This window comes from Chinchilla lanigera, unplaced genomic scaffold (genome assembly GCF_000276665.1).
Source record: "Chinchilla lanigera isolate Chin_1 unplaced genomic scaffold, ChiLan1.0 scaffold00020, whole genome shotgun sequence".
Classification (NCBI taxonomy): domain Eukaryota; kingdom Metazoa; phylum Chordata; class Mammalia; order Rodentia; family Chinchillidae; genus Chinchilla; species Chinchilla lanigera.
In genome coordinates this window covers 18,966,824-18,982,891 of record NW_004955421.1, presented here as the reverse complement: position 1 = coordinate 18,982,891, position 16,068 = coordinate 18,966,824, and the positions used below count along the sequence as shown (strand labels likewise).

Genomic DNA, 16,068 nt, shown 5'->3' with positions numbered 1-16,068 from the left:
CTTCAAGCCAAGCCTTAAACAAATTTGGGGTGGAAAGAAATACATCACTAGCGATAAATAATTGGTAATATTCACATTTCATTGCAGATACGCGCTTGAGCGGCTATGGAAAACTGGAGTCTCCCCCTTCCCCGGAGACACTGAACCTGTTTTTTAATTCATGTCTTTGGCTGCGAAGTTTTCCTTTGGTCAGGTAGAAAATGACCTTGCTGGTTCTATTTATTATTTAACAGAACTCAGTCTCAAAATCCCTGTCATAATCCATAATAAAATAGAGAACAAAACTTAATCGGCTGTAAATGTACAGTAGTTAGCATTCACCGCAAAACGCTAATAATATTTCCAGAATGCCATTTCTCTTCCTGGCCTTTTGACCAAGTTGGTTAATGGACTGAGGCTCGGGAAATAATGAAAATAATTTAGGCTAAGAACTTCCCAGCCATGCATCAACCTTGAAATGAACTGTTCCTACCCAGGGAAGGCAGTGTCAAGACCAGGGCCCACCAACCCAGCCCATCAAGTAGGGCTCTAAGCCAGGAGGCACAAAGCAGAACCCCGTATTTCAACACAAGTAGCAAATATCTACCACTCATGTCCTTACCATCACGTGTTCTTAGGCAAATACTACCAAATTAAAATGTTATGCCCAGTAGGTATGCAGGATGCTTGAATCCTGCCATTGTAACGAATTTTCTAAAAGACAAAGGAAATCCAGCTGTACTGACCTAGCACTCAGGTCCCTAACCTGGTATGCACCTGGGTGTGACCTTAAAACTCACTGTAGAACAGAAATTATTTTCCAAAATATTTACCCCGAAAGTTCTTTGCTTCAAATAAGAAATCTTGCCCATAGTGCTGGGGACCCTAGAGTGTAAGGGCCACAATAGTTGCCCATCTATTATTTCATAACATTAAATATGCATCCTCCTCAGGGTTGCCATGAGTTCAAGGCCAGCCTGGGCTACATAGTGAGACCCTGTCAATAGTAAATAAATAAAGAAACAAACAAACAAACTGTCCCCCAAAGTCTCAGGTGTTCAGGGTAGAGCTTTGGAAGTGACAAGATCATGGGGCAGTGCTATACTCACCCACGGATTAATCCATTGGTGAGTTCATAGGTCAGTGTGCAGTGAGGAGGTAAGGCTCGGCTGGAGGAAACAGGTCACTGGGACAAGCCTTCAGAGGCTGTGTCTCCCTTCCTGGCTCCTCCCTGCTCTGTCTGCTTCCTGGCTGCCATGAGGCGAGCAGCTCCCTTCTACCGTGCCCTACCACCCTGCCACTTCTGCCTTGGAGCCAGCGAATGACTGACTAAACACTTTCAAACCATGAACCAAGTTAAATCCCTCCTCCTGTAAGCTTCAGGTGCTGGGTATTTTGTGACAGCAAGAGGAAAATGATCGGCCATCATGTGTTATTGCTGTCTGAGTTTATCGCTGTTTGGGGTTAATAAAAGAAGGTGAAGCCATCTAAATGTTCATCACTAGGGAATAAAGAAGTTACCTCTTTTGAGCAGTACCATGGAACATTCTAGAATATTCATGCATTAGTCACTATCAGACCTAACTCAGGAAACCTTCACAGTTCTTTGATTAAAAGTTGAGGTGACAGGCCCTACAGAAATGTGCATTTGGGAGAGACTATTTTATTATATTCAATGTTCATTTATTCAGTTAGTTTACAAAAAAAATCATATTTTGCCAAGCACCTTCTGAAACAAAAACAACACACTATGCTTACCCATTAGAAACTCCTGCCCTGGAATGAAGACAGGTTCAGATGATTTTCACACATAATCATAAAGTCTACAAAAGGTGTGTGTGCCCATGCAGGAAAAGGCCCAGGGCACCAGCTCTGCCACAGGACATGGGAAGAGGAGGACATGCTACTGATGGTCATGGTGGGAGGGAGCCCAGCTCCACATTCCTCAGAGAAAACACCACAGCTCTGCAAGTTTTCAAACACTCAGTTTGTTCCCTATCCACAATGGAGAGAAAAGGGTGTGCAGAGTCAACAGAACATCAAGCCACCTGTGACCCACCCTTGGATTCCCACCTGCTGGAAATGCAGACTGAACAGACACGTGTGCATACTGGAGATCTGATCTCCTGTACACAGTCTGGGGCAGGTGGACACTGACATAAAAGATTCACGAACGAACCCAAATTGCTCACAGGCAAGCTCCAAGTCTCCACAGTACAATATTCTGCACCTGGCCAGGGATGGTGGCACACTCCTGTGACCCCAGTACCCTGGAAGGCTGAGGCAGAAGGATTACCAATCCCAAGTTCAAGTCCAGCCTGGCCAATTTAGCAACTTAGTGAGATTCTCAAAAAAAAATTTAAAAACTGCACACCTGTCCGTAGCTAACCAGCTTTGCAGCTGCCCCTTTTATATTCTCCACGGCTGATGCTGAGGGCATGACAGAGCAGATTCCCAAGGCATCACCACATCACTTCTCTGGGTGAAACTGTTCTAGTGATGCCACTGGGTCACCAGCATCTCCACTTACCAAGTTTGGAGACTTGCTCAGGACGGGTGGGCTAGGATAAGCCGTAAACACAGAAAGTCTGCATAGTGAAACCTACCAACTTCTCAGACACGTGTTATAAATGTATAAAATGTAATTCATAGGATAGCAAAGGAAGCTAGTTACAACAAAACATTTCAAGTTGAGAACTCAAAGAATTTGTAAATGCCACTAATCGTGTGTGTGTGTGAGTGTGTGAATGTGTGTGCATGCACATGCACACAGTCCTCACAAGGATGTTACTTTTTATACTAATTTTTAAGATGTTCCTGAGGATTCCCAGACTGGCGCATAATAACACAGACAGAGTCTAGCTCTACTCCTTCAGAAAGCATGGGCTACAAATACAAGGTATAGTCAAACAATACGGTGAACGTTGAAATATTGCAAAAATGTATTACAGCAAAAGACACACTGCCTCTACTGCCTTTCAGAACAGTCCCGCTCACTTTGAACACATGGGCCACACCATTCTTGCCACTTTCTGCAGCAGCTCCGGAGGTCCTCACTTGTGAGTGTCTGCACCTTCCGTGTCAGGGCTGCCTCACGCAATATCCTGAATCAATTCAGAACATGTACCTTTCATGGTCACGTTGACTCTGGGGAAGATCTAGAGGTCACACGATGCCAGATCCAGTGAATGAGGCGGATGAAGATGCTCCATGATGTTTCTCTGAGCCCACCTTCCTACTGGATGGCACTCACCAGCAACTTTCACTGTATTTTTTTAATCATACCTTATAAAGACACACACAAAAGAGGAATTCCATAACTGCTTCAGAAAGTAGCAAAAACAATAGGATACACATGTTTGGAGAACAGGGGAAGATTTGAAGGGAGTTAATGGCAGTGTGTGTTTTCCTTTAACAATTTTCATTGTTACTTAAACATTCACTACATGCATCACTGCATCGACAACCACGCATCTTCTGAGCAACCCGCAGCATGACCAGTGCGCAAAGGACCACAGTCCAGGGCCGAGGAGCAGGATAAAGTCACTGAACCCCTTTGGGCAGACGTGTCTAAGCCAACTGGCTTCTCAGTGCTTCTAACACTACCAGTGGCCACACTGGCTGACCAGTTTATTACATCATGGCCTTGTTAGGCCTCACAGATGAGTAGAACCTTAGCAGGAGGTCATTAAGCTGGAGGCTTCCCAGCTAAAAGGGGTAAGAAGACATGTTACTAATAACAGAATTCACAACGGAGCTCCCAGCAGACAGTATTTGCATCATTAGTAGTAAGAAGTCAAAAGTGCTCTTAGGTCACTTTGTATTTTTCTCATCAAAACATACTTGACAAGTGAGATATTTTTATGAGGACATTTTATTCCCTCTAGTCAATTATTTGGACGGAGATGGATAAGGACACTTTATGAGTCTACTCCACCCAGAGGAGTCCAAAATCTCCATGCTGGGAACCTGACCATGCCTCTAGCTTTTATGTTTTGCAGCTGTAGAAACTGAAGCGGAGAGAGTGAGTGATTTGTCACAGGCCGCTCCACTAGCCCCTGCCCAATCTGGAAGGAAAGCCCGTCTCCTGGCTTTCAGACTGATGTTCTCACGGTTCAGAGCGGCACAGGCACACTCTGATTAAAGCACTCCTGTCTGAAAGGCTGTACTGTTTATTATTTTGAATTTTTGTGGGTAAATATTTGCAAAACGTAATGGATGCACTCAGTGCAGGCTGCTGGCGCGTAGGCACAGTGCGTTTTTACTTTCCCTCCTCATCCTCACCATCCCATCGTCCCCATTCTTAGATCCCCTCTTCATGTCCACAAAGTCTGTCACTTGCCTATCGTCTTTCTTTTATTTTTTTCCTTAAATTATTTTTACTTTGGGTTTTTTCAAATAAAAGAAACCTTGTGATATTCACCTTTCATGTTTGATCTGGTTAACTCAACATCATGACCCCAAGGTGCATCCATTTTCCTACAAATAATTAAATCTTTCCTTCTTTCCTACTAATGTTTTTCTTCTTCGTGGCTGGGCAGTACTCCACTGTGTATACATACCATAGCTTTTTTATCCATTCATCTGTTAATCAGTGCAGACGTCACTCCCAAGATGTAGCTATTAGGAGTTGTACTGCTATTAACATGCAGGGGCTGGGGATTTAGCTCAGAGGCAAAGCACCTGCCTGGCAAGTGCAAGGTCGTGAGTTTGATTCCCAGTACTGGAAGGAAAAAAAAAAACAAAGAAACATGCATATGCATGTATCATTGTAATATGATGTTGTCTTATCTCATTACTGAGACACAATGCCCAATACTCACAACTTAAAGGAGGAAACAATTATTTTGGCTCACAGTTTATGGAGGTTTCAGTGCAAAGTTGTCCGGCTCCAAGGCAGAGCCCCATGGCAGAGGAGAAGAGCTCATGGCGTGGCAGTGGGAAGCAGAGAGAGATCAAGGGAGGAGGGAGGAAGATCTCGGCCTCCAGGCCATCCCCACAGTGTCTTACCTCCTCCAACCAGGATTTACCTCCTGACATCAAACTTAACCATAAACTCATCAGTGGACTAAATGTACTGATGAGCATCACACATCTATGATCCAGTCACCTCCTTGGCCCCACCTGTGAGTGATGAGGCTTTGGGTGACATCCAGCTCTATACCATTGGAGATGTCTTTAGTTCTTCCAGGAAGACACCCAGAAGAGATATAGCTCGGTCAAATAGAATGTCTATTTTTAGGTTTTTAGGAACTCTTTAACTTATTAACTCAAACTAATTGATGTAGAAATACTAGTTTAACTTATTAAAATGCCTAGCTCATTTTAAAGTAAATCTACTACTTTATTACTATCAAGAATTCGTATTAATTTTCCCTAGATAACAAGGGAATTTATAACAAAGAAAAGTTTTAACTATTAAAAATGTATTAACTGCATCATATACAAAAATTAACTCTAAATCAATCATAGAACTCAATATAAAGCCCAATATTGAAAACCATCTTCAAAAAACAAAAAGAAATCTTGTGATCTTTGGTTATAGATAAATATTTCTAAGATACCAACAATACAATACATTTTTAAAAAGCAAATTGATAATTTTTACCAAAAGAACTTCTAGACTTTAAAAGCTACAATTAAGAGAATGATAAGCTACAGACTAGGAGAAAATACTAGTAATGTTATTATCTGATAAGGCAACTCTATCAAGAATCTGTAAAGAACTATCAAAATTCAATATGAAGGAATAACCCCCCAAAACTGTAAATAATTTGAATGGTCCAGAAAGATACGCAGATAGAAAAAAGCAAATAGACATGACACATTACTAGTCATCAGAGAAATATAAATTAAGCCTGAAATGTGATATCATTATATATCTACTAAAATGGCTAAAGTTAGAAATACAGACCATAGTCAGGGCCGGGCAAGAATTTTATGGGATTAATACACTAATTCACCACAGATGAGCGTGTGTTGGTACAATCACTTTGGAAATAATTTTGACAAATTCTTAAAAAGCCAAACACACATCTGCCGTGGGAACCAGCCATTCCGTTCCCTAGTCAGCCAGGAGAAATAGAAATATAGGTCTATAGAAATGCTTGTACAACATGTTCGCTGCAGCTTTATTTGTAATACCCCAAACCGGAAAAACTCCAAATGTCAATCAACAAGTGATTATATGAATGATGTGTGGCATATAACGAGTACTACCCAGCAACAAAAAGAAACAAGCTAATCTGTCAACTAAAAATTTTTTTTTATTAAAAAAGGTCAAGAAAAAAGCTATTGATACATGCAACAATCTAGGTGAGCATAGAACAGTCATGCAGAAGAAACAGACAAAAACAGAGTGCACGCTCTCTGTTTCCGGTTCCGTCTGATTCAAACTCACCCCTAATGGCCCTGTGTTAGTCAGCTTTCCCGGGCTTTAACAACTACCTGAGATAATCGGTTCATTAGGTGAAAGTGCTTATTGTGCTCAGTCTTGGAGCTTTCAGCCTGTGATCAGCTGGCCCCATTGCTTTGTAGCATTTCAAGGTGAAGAGTTCACAGCACAAGGGGCTGGGGATTTAGCTCAGCGGCACAGCCCCTGCCTGGCAAGCACAAGGTCATGAGTTCGATTCCCGGTACCAGGAAAAAACAACAAAAAAGCGTTCACAGCACAGCAAAACCACCCATCTCTGGCTGGCAGTGAAGACGAGAGGAGGGGCTGGAGCCCCACTGTCAGTGCTAAGCGCCCGTGCCCAACGACTTGGAAGCCTTCCCTGGGCACCGCCTCTCAAAGCTTCCACCACCTCCTCAAACCACTCAGCGGGGGTCAAGCCTTTAACACAGAGGCCGTAGGGGAATACTTGAGACCCAAACCATAGCAGACAGAAAGGGCTATGGTCACCTAGGGCGGGTGTGGAAGGGGCAAGAGGGATGGATTACAGAGGAACTCACGCACAACTACTCCAGGGCAGGATATAATGACTGTGTGGTCATGGGAATGGCTTGACGGGGGCATACACACATTAAAATTTATCAAATGGTACACTTCCAAATATGTGCAGATTGCTTTGTTAATTACACCTCACTTAAGCTGTTAAAAATAAAAATGAAATAAAATAAATGCATTTAGTTCCAGTCCTAATATTAAATCCTTTACTAACAGAGGATGCTGTTATACCCATTTCCAGGAAAAAGAAACTGAGGTTTAGAAAGACAAAATAACTTTGCCCAGGGTCACTCGGGTAGGAATTCATAAAGGCACAAGCATTTCTTTTTGATGTTAAGTAAATGCTTCCCAAAGTATTTGACAATTTTTTAAGATAAATTAAAAAGCTGCCAGGTAAATATATTTATGCTACGTATTTATTTGTTTAGCAAATCTCTTTTTTGAGACAGCACTTGGGTAAATGTCAGCCTTATCATTTCAGGATCATCACAAATTCTGAAGTTAATAAGGTTGAAATGCAGGTTTCAGTGACTTGCCGAAACCACCCACTTCTGTTATGTCATAAATCTACAAGCTGCAAGTTAAGTTCATCAGAAAACAAATTCAAGATCAGAGCAACATACAGCAGAAGAGAAAGATTAATGCCCTTCTGCCCCCCTAGAGAAACCCAGCACCATAATATTTGCTTCTTCAGGACAAGAGAGACAGACACACACACACACACATGTGCACACCCACTCACACAGCCTGGACAACCAAGATATGGATCTAGCCATTCTATGGATGCTTCCAGGATCTCACTGGGTCTTAAAAACAAACCCACTAGAGAAGTAGCGTCTGTCAGTGGGTGCTCTCTCTCTTGAGTTGGGGGCATTGTTTTCTATCGAATACAGTTGGCTAGCAAGAGCTCCAACACACAGATCATACCTCACTAGAACTCACTGTCCTCCGCTGCTCCACGCTTACTTGGAAGCCTATCGCCTGACCCCAGAACTCCATGGCCAGAGGGCAGAAAACAGCAACATATTCACTCCTTCCTGTCTTTCGCTCCAGTCCAACCAGGCTTACTGACAATGCTCCTCTCTTAAGAAATGCCTTCCACTATCCCTCACAAAGGCTTCCCGAATTAGAAACAAATTTATCCACAGCAGTGGAACTTCCCAGAGTGTAACTGTGTGTGTTCAGGGGGAGGAAGACACAGACCTTGACTTTGTACTCCTTCCAAATTCAAGTTGTTCCAGTCCCCCCACCAAGTCCTGATTGCCAGTATTTATTTGCAGCCCCTGAGCAGCTAGCTATGCAGTGTCAGCACTGACCTGTGGAAAATTACCTGCTGCCAGCAACACTGTGGATATTCATTTATTTCAGTTCGTGCTCATGTTATATTTTTCCTGAAATAAATTTCTCTATTGTTTCCATCTCTAGCTCTGGGATCCCATTACTTTCTCCACAACAGGTGAGAAACAAGAAAACACAGCCGGGCTGGAAAGACCCACTGCCTTCAGGCCCTCCTAATACTGTTTGCCTTGGTGACAGCTATCTGCTCCCGACACTCCCTAAACAGAAGCACCGAGGGCATTAGAGGTTCCATTGCTTGTAACTATTGCATGCACGGCCTTCTCATAACCAATCAGTCTTTTTAAATGTGCTTGGAAATGCCTCTTCAATAATACTATTTCCAGCACACTATTCTGAGACCACCATATGGGCTAAAATATTTAAAACATCCAAGCAACACCTAGGAAAACAGAAAGACCTCATTTTCCTTCCTGCCCTGTCTCTACCCTTTCTATTTCTTTCTACAAATGATTGTATTTTCCTCATCTGGAACAAAAGCTTCTGCTTTTTTGCATAGCACTGACATACAGATGAGATATTGACCCCTGGGTTTTTAAGCTCCAAATTGTGGGCTTTGTTTCAATGAGTTTAAGAGTGCAGCTCGAAAGAAAAAAAAAGTATGGCTCTTCTCCAGGATAAGGAAAATATTCTAACTACTCAGAGAACTCTTCAAACACCCTGGCCTGCTCTACTCAGAGACACAGACAGCGGAGGGAGAAAAAGCCCACTCTGACAGTAGGTTGGCCGGCACTCAGGGAAGGAACCTAAACGCTTTCCTCCTGTCATTGTGATCGCCCTTCTTTCCCATGCAGAAGGATTAAAGCAGGTTCATTTGTCAGGTATTTTTGCAAAGCTGACCTTGCCAGTGGCGCTAGGACTTGAACTTGCGGCAGAGGAGCTGAAAAGAAGGTGAATATTAACACCTCCTGTAATCTGCTCCTTCCCCCTCTTATTAGACACTGAGGTCATGATGAACCTGTCAAGATGGCACTGGAGAGAAATAATGTTGGGGATAAGCGAGGTCAGGGGAATCGCTCACAGAAAAGGCTGGTAGCATCCACAAGTGGCCATGCCAGTAAAAAATGAGTAAGGATTTTCACAGTCCTCCTGAACGGGTGGAGACATAGGGCACCTGTAAGCGGAACGTGCAAACTTATCAGGCCAACCGTGCCAACTACAGTTGAAGCCAACACCCATCACCACTCAGGTTAGACCGTAGCTTGGCAAGAGCTAGGATCAAGCTTCTTTTTTTTCTTTTTTGGGTCCTGGATCAGCGGTTCTTATCTTTGGCTACAGGTCTGAATGACTACTGCACCAATATAGCTGCTGCACAACGTGGTCGCCTGGGCTCCACCTGGCAAGATTCACAGGCACTACAGCTGTGGGGAGGCCTCAGTCCTTTTTAGTGTCAAAGCTGCCCAGGGAAAGGTGAAGTTAGCACCCTCATATGCATGCTTTTCTATCATCACCAAAGCACAGGCTTTTTAAACCACGCCACCGTGCTTTCCTTTTTTGTTTATATAGCAGAATAAGTGACACTGGAGCTGCCCATGTAGGAAAGTGTCTCTACATTCAAGAAAGCAGCCATTTATCAAGAGCGTGACAGGAGGAAGAGGACAGGGAAAGCTGCGCGGGAAATAATACTGAAACTGTCTCTTCCGGTTTCAGTCCAGGGAGCAAACGCCCAACACTGGTCAGAATAAGTTTCTCGATGGATAACTGAACGGCAGATACCAATACACACGCATGCGCACGTCCTACTTCAAATTATTTTCCTACTTCTAATTCCTTAAAAATAGACTCTTCAGAGAATGTTCACCTAGTTCATCAGAAAATAGAATCACCTTCCTTCTCTTTATGACGATGTGACAAATCCTACATACCTGCCCCTTTTCCTAAATTTAGGGATCATTCTGGGGGGAAAACCCCAGAAGAAAACAAAATATAAAAGAAATTAAGTGAAAAAGGGGATGAAAAACAGTATCTTCTGTAGCCCACCCATGAAAAGACAAACAGCTTGTAATTCTAATCTGAAAATAACATTTAGACCTGATTCATTAGCTTCGGTTACTTATTCCAGCAGGCTCAAGGCACTTCAGGCTACTGAGTACTCGAAATGCATCTAGAGCCGCATGTTGAAATGATGATAATTTAAACATACTGAGTCAAATAAAACACATTAGTAAAATTAATGTCACCTGTTTCTTTTTACTTTCTAATGTGACTACAAAACATTCAAAATTACATGTATTTCTACTTAGCGATTCTAAGCCTTGCCTACCCCCTGGTGTCAAAACTCAGGCAATGCAGGAAAATCGTATTTCAAAAGTATCTGTATCTAATGTATTTTAACCTGCGAAGTAAAAGCAGTAGTTCGTACATGCAGCTTTGTTACTTCCAAAATGAATACATTACCTTTAGGTCTCACTCAGAAAACCTCCTGCAGAAGTTACATTCCCTATTCAGTTGTTCTCTCCGAAGAAATAGAGGTTACTGAAGAAAAGCGGGTGGCAGGGAACAGAAACATAAGCCTAAACACGAAAGCAGGGGCTGGGGATTTAGCTCAGTGGCAAAGCACCTGCCTGGCAAGCCTAACGTCGTGAGTTCAATTCCTGGTACCAGAAGAAAACCAAAAAAAAAAAAAACACAAAAGCAACAGCCTGCAAAAAATTTCTCCTAAACTAGAAACAACACAAAGCACCCAAACACACAATCACAGCAGGCATACTTTGGGTTATTTTTAACAGGGAAAACAATGAAAAAACTAAATTTCCATAAATTCAAACAATACAGAATTTCAGTGAAATGGAACACATTCAAAAGGAGAAGGCAGGTCTCATAAAAGTGATTTGCAATTTTGAGCCCTTACTAGATAGACACCATTCTCAGCACTTTCCAACTAGGACTAAGCTCACTGTTCCTTACTACTCATGGGAAGTGTTTTTATTCTTTGTTATAACCCTCAGGTTAGAGACGAGGACGCCGAGTCCCAGAGAGGATTCAAACCTCGCCCACCTACAGAAGGAGGCCCGACACAAACCCAAGGCTCACGCTGCTGACCACCGTAACAAGACCCTTGGTCTCTGACCGTGCATCTCACACCTTCCGCTGGCCTTGTGACCCCGACCCCCTTAGCTTCGAGCTCTCAAGCAGAGTAACTCCTGAGACTTTCACAATTCTTGACGCTTGAGCAGCTCCTAATCAGTGGGGTACCCCCTCTACAGCAGGAAGGAGCGTTCAGCATCCCCAAGTCTAGGGAAGGTCTTCTCTCCTTTCTGAAGGTGGAGCAAAAGCTCGGTGTTCATAACGTGACTCTCTTCTAGTTAGCTTTTTGAACGATGATACTTTTTTTGAGCTGCCCCAGCGGATCCACATAAATTAGGCTTGCATTCGCATTGCACTTTTACAGATGATGACACGGGTGCAAAGAGGGACAGTGGCCTGTTTAAGGTCACACAGGCATGGAGTGGTAGAACCAGGATTGTGCTTGCCTCTCGGCCCCCAGCCCTGGATTTCCTCTGCTGCCTCATTGCCAAGTGTGCACCGACTTTGGAGGCCTTTGTACACTGACACCAGTCGGGTTTAAAAGTCCCCAGACACCGTAGCATTTGGTGAGCCAGCCCAGTTCAGGACATGCTTGAAGCTCTCTGGAGAAACAGCACTATTAAAATGATCCTGTAATTTAGTAGCGTCCAAGCTCCTGACACCCTCAGCTCCACCAAAAGAGCAGTACGGCTATCTGCAAAGGGGAGAATCTAACTGTTAAATTGTCCAAATAGTCCCAGGGATAAATCTTGGGACTGGAGAGTGCTTTAGGTCCGAACCTCATCATGTCTACCCGGGATGAAGGTTTCAGAAACACCCCCATACCATTCATTTCACAGGATCCCCAGTTTCTGACACTGCCTTCCAGCCAGCCGTCTTCCCATTGTGCTGTGTTTGCTGCCCTCTTGTGGGAGATTATGTCATTTACAAGGGAAAAAAAGCACAAATTGTTGGTTAAGAAATAACAAAGTTAACTCTGGCTTCCTTTTAGGAGAAATGACCTACCAGTGCGGTCCCCTCACCTATCCCATGGCTGGAGGCTACAGAAGACCTATACTGGCTCTCCTGTTCCATTATTTTGACAAACAGAATTCTAAACAAACGTCTAAATCAAAGGATTCCTACCAGGCATCATGTGAAAATTAAGTGGCATTTGTTTTGTTTTTTAACATTTGAACTAAAATTGAATTTTCAGTCCATAACTAACACCTCTCATCTCCCAAGTTGGTGGTAGGCTCCCACCTTCTTCCCCTCTGTCTCTGTCTTGGCCAGCTGGGTGGGACATGGTAGTAACACATCTCCTTATTTATACACAACGATCAACAACCCACACTGCTAAGCTAAGCACTTAGAAGTATCCAGAAAGCTTCTAACTAGGGTTTCCTGGGGCCACAGTTCCTCTGATTGACAGGCACTGGCCCAAAGCCTTAGGCCCTGTGCCCAGCACCTTCCTGGACGCTCACACATAAGCTTCCGTGGGCCACTCTCTGCAGCTCGCTCCAGCTGTCAGGCTGCCTGCAACTCACGCAGCAGAGCAGAATTTCTCAGCACTGCACCCCTGCAATTGCTCATCCTCCAGTGCTCCCAATTCACAAAACCTTTCACAAATCAGCAAGTAAATAATGAATAAGACCCCAAAAAGTGGGTAACTGACAAAATAGTCCAAAGAGAAACAAATGCAAATAATCTATCAATATATTAAGTCTTTAGTCAACCACCAAACTGCAGTTTTATGGCTTTACTAGCAAAACGTTAAAACTTGACAGTACTTACGGTTGAAGAGGATTTTCATTCCCATTACTATTGGTAGAAAGATAAATAACTCCAAAAGTTCTGGAAAACATTTGGCATTCTCAAAATACGAAATGCATGGTGTTGGATCAGAAAATTTTCATCTCTTCTTCCTGGGCCCACAGCTAGACTGTGTTTCCCAGCTTCCCTTGCAGTTGGGTGTAGTCATGATGAGGCCCTAGCCAACGGCAGGGCAGAACGTCCATACCTAGGTTGGTCTCAGTAGTATCTTCCAGGTGAAACCCACCCTCCACACACACAGCTGTTTCCCTCCTCACCCTCAGCTGGCTGGAATGGAGACAAAACCACACCATTCTTGAAAAACAAATGTTGAAAAGAACAAAGCTTCGATTGTAACAGGGAGAGACCATTCGGCTCACCTGTTTAGCCACCCAATGCTCATGAGAAAGAATGAAAATTTCTTCTGTTGGGATCTGGATGGCCTATTTGTTATAGCAATTAGTCTACTGTCACTGACACACTTACATGTACTGTAACTCAGCAATTTCACTAGAAGAAACTTTTCCAAAGACAGGACATGCACAATTGTACAAGTCTGGTAATAAACTAACCAAAACTGGAATGACCACATAATTTATGGTACAATCACCCAAAAAAGTACCACGCTGTCTTGGAGTAATAGAGATCTGTGAGTACCCAATGAAAAGACTTCTAAACTCTAATTAAATGGGAATAGGGATCTGGGGTGGTTATGAAACAGGGTGCACAGTAACATATGTGTGTATAAATACATATTGGCATACACATACTTTTATCCTAGGAAAACGGCCAAGAAAAAGTTAAAAGGATGTAACTTTCATAATTGCCTATATTATCTGGAACTTTTACCACCAAAAGGAAGCTATGTAACTTTTAAGACAGTAACAAATCGCTATGGTTTTTATTTAAACGTCCTTCCAAAGCCTCGTGTGCTCATAGTGGGGCTTTTCTGAGCTGGCTGTGTTTAGGGTGTGCGATACTGGGATTAAAAGTGTATGGTACAAAATTAGTCCACTGACTGGAATTAGCATAGTTCTGGGTATGCCTGAATGGATTTACTGAAGAGGGAAGCCCCACCCTGGGTGTGGGTGGCACCACCCAAAAAGCTTATAGCCTGGATGGAATAAAAGGGAAAGGAAGACTTGCTGCTTGCTGTTTTCTGCCTTCTGCCTGTGACGTCATGAACTATTTCTCCTCTGTGATTCCCCTCTGCCATGCCACTGTACCTGAAAGTCAGCTGGGTGTGGACTGAAAACTCTACAAACTGTGAGCTAAAATAAGCCTTTCATCCTTTAACTTGTGCGTGCCCAGTAGTTTGTCCCAGGAATGAGAAAAGTAACCAAGACACAAATAGACAAAAGTAATCAGCCTATTAATAAATATTTCAGCACCCACTCCATCACAGGCATCGGGGCACAATGTAGGGCCTTGTAGGAGGACTCAGGAGTCCTCAGTCTGGGAGGTGTGTTGTGCTGCAGGAGGCCCGGGAGGTCCACTGTGAAGGTCCTCCAGTTGGGCAAAGGAAGCTTACAGAAAATGGTCCTTCAGGCAGCACACATCTTCAGCTAAAGGACAGAGCCCGCAGAAGCCAACTCAGCCCTGACGCCTCTCATGGGTGGTGAGGCATGACGTAACAGGCACTTATATTCCAAAGATGAAGGGAGAGGAATCTGCAACAGCCCAAAGAGAACCCAAAACGCAGGCCATGTGTGCTGAGAACCCAAAGGAAGTCATCTAGCAATCTCAGAAAAACTGTCACTTCCTTGGCAGGACTGGTCTTTGGCTCAGACCCCCTACACCATCCCTGACATATGTTGAACTTCTACTGATATGGAAGACGCTATCAGCCTTTCTTAAGTACACAATTCCATCTTAACTTAGATTTGCCTCACAGTTCTACCTTTCGCAAATTCAGAGCTACCTATGAAACAGCGATTGCCACACAGACAAAAAGGTAAAGTTCAGTGATACCCTTTATTTCCTTCAAGTTTTAATCACTCTGCAACACAACCCCTCCAGAAAGCCCAGCAATCTGCTGCTGATAAGAGGCCCCACTGAAATGATCTGCGTGTTGACTAGCCTGACTCCTAACCTCCATTCAAGAGGAGAGATGTGTATTACACAGATAAGACTAATGACTTCAAACACCCTGTCCTTCTGAACAAACTCATCAAAAGGCACACCACGCATCACCAGCTAGCTGTGGGCACTCCACAGCAGCCGCATGCTGCTGATTTTACACTGATTTGCTGCAACTTCAATCATTATTTTTTTCATCTTCTTCTAACTGTTGCTTGAGGAGGGAAAACTGAATTGTGAGACATTTAAGAAATTACCTTGAGCCTAAAATTACAGATAACCTTAACATACCAGAGTAAGGGAGTAGAGAGCATGCCTTCTTATATACCTAGCGGTAGGGCTACTGCATGAATGTTTCCACACACAAAAGCCTTTGGAGAGAGGATGTACGTGTCTGACACCTACGTGATTTAGCAAAGCCAAAGCAGTTCCGACACCACCGCACCCAAATCACCATAGTAGAATCCGTAATGATTTGGATGAGTCCATTGACAAATGGGAATTATTCAGGAAAATAATTCTCTGAGGATTTCCAAATCTGGGTCACTTTTAATACAGCTATCACAAAGGAGAGGAAAGCACAAGATATTCTCATTCGTTCTCTTTCTCTCTCTCTCTCTCTCTCTCTCTCTCTCTCACACACACACACACACACACACACACACACATACACACACTTCAGTACCAAAGCCCTGAGTTGAAGAAAAAAGCAACACATGTATAGGAGTTTCAGTAGAAATTATTAAAATGACCGCATCTAAAACTTTCATTTTAGGGCTGGGGATTTAGCTCAGCGGCACAGCGCCTGCCTGGCAAGCGCGAGGTCATGAGTTCGATTCCTGGTACTGGAAAAAAAAAAGCTTTCCTTTTAGTGCCCGTGCAAAAGCTTC

General features: G+C 43.4%; 1 protein-coding gene across 3 annotated transcripts in view; it reads right to left on the bottom strand.

The window, feature by feature from the left end:
- Fam19a4 (family with sequence similarity 19 (chemokine (C-C motif)-like), member A4) overlaps positions 1–16,068 on the bottom strand; it is a 163,242-nt gene that overhangs the window by 100,901 nt on the left and 46,273 nt on the right. The window lies entirely within an intron of this gene.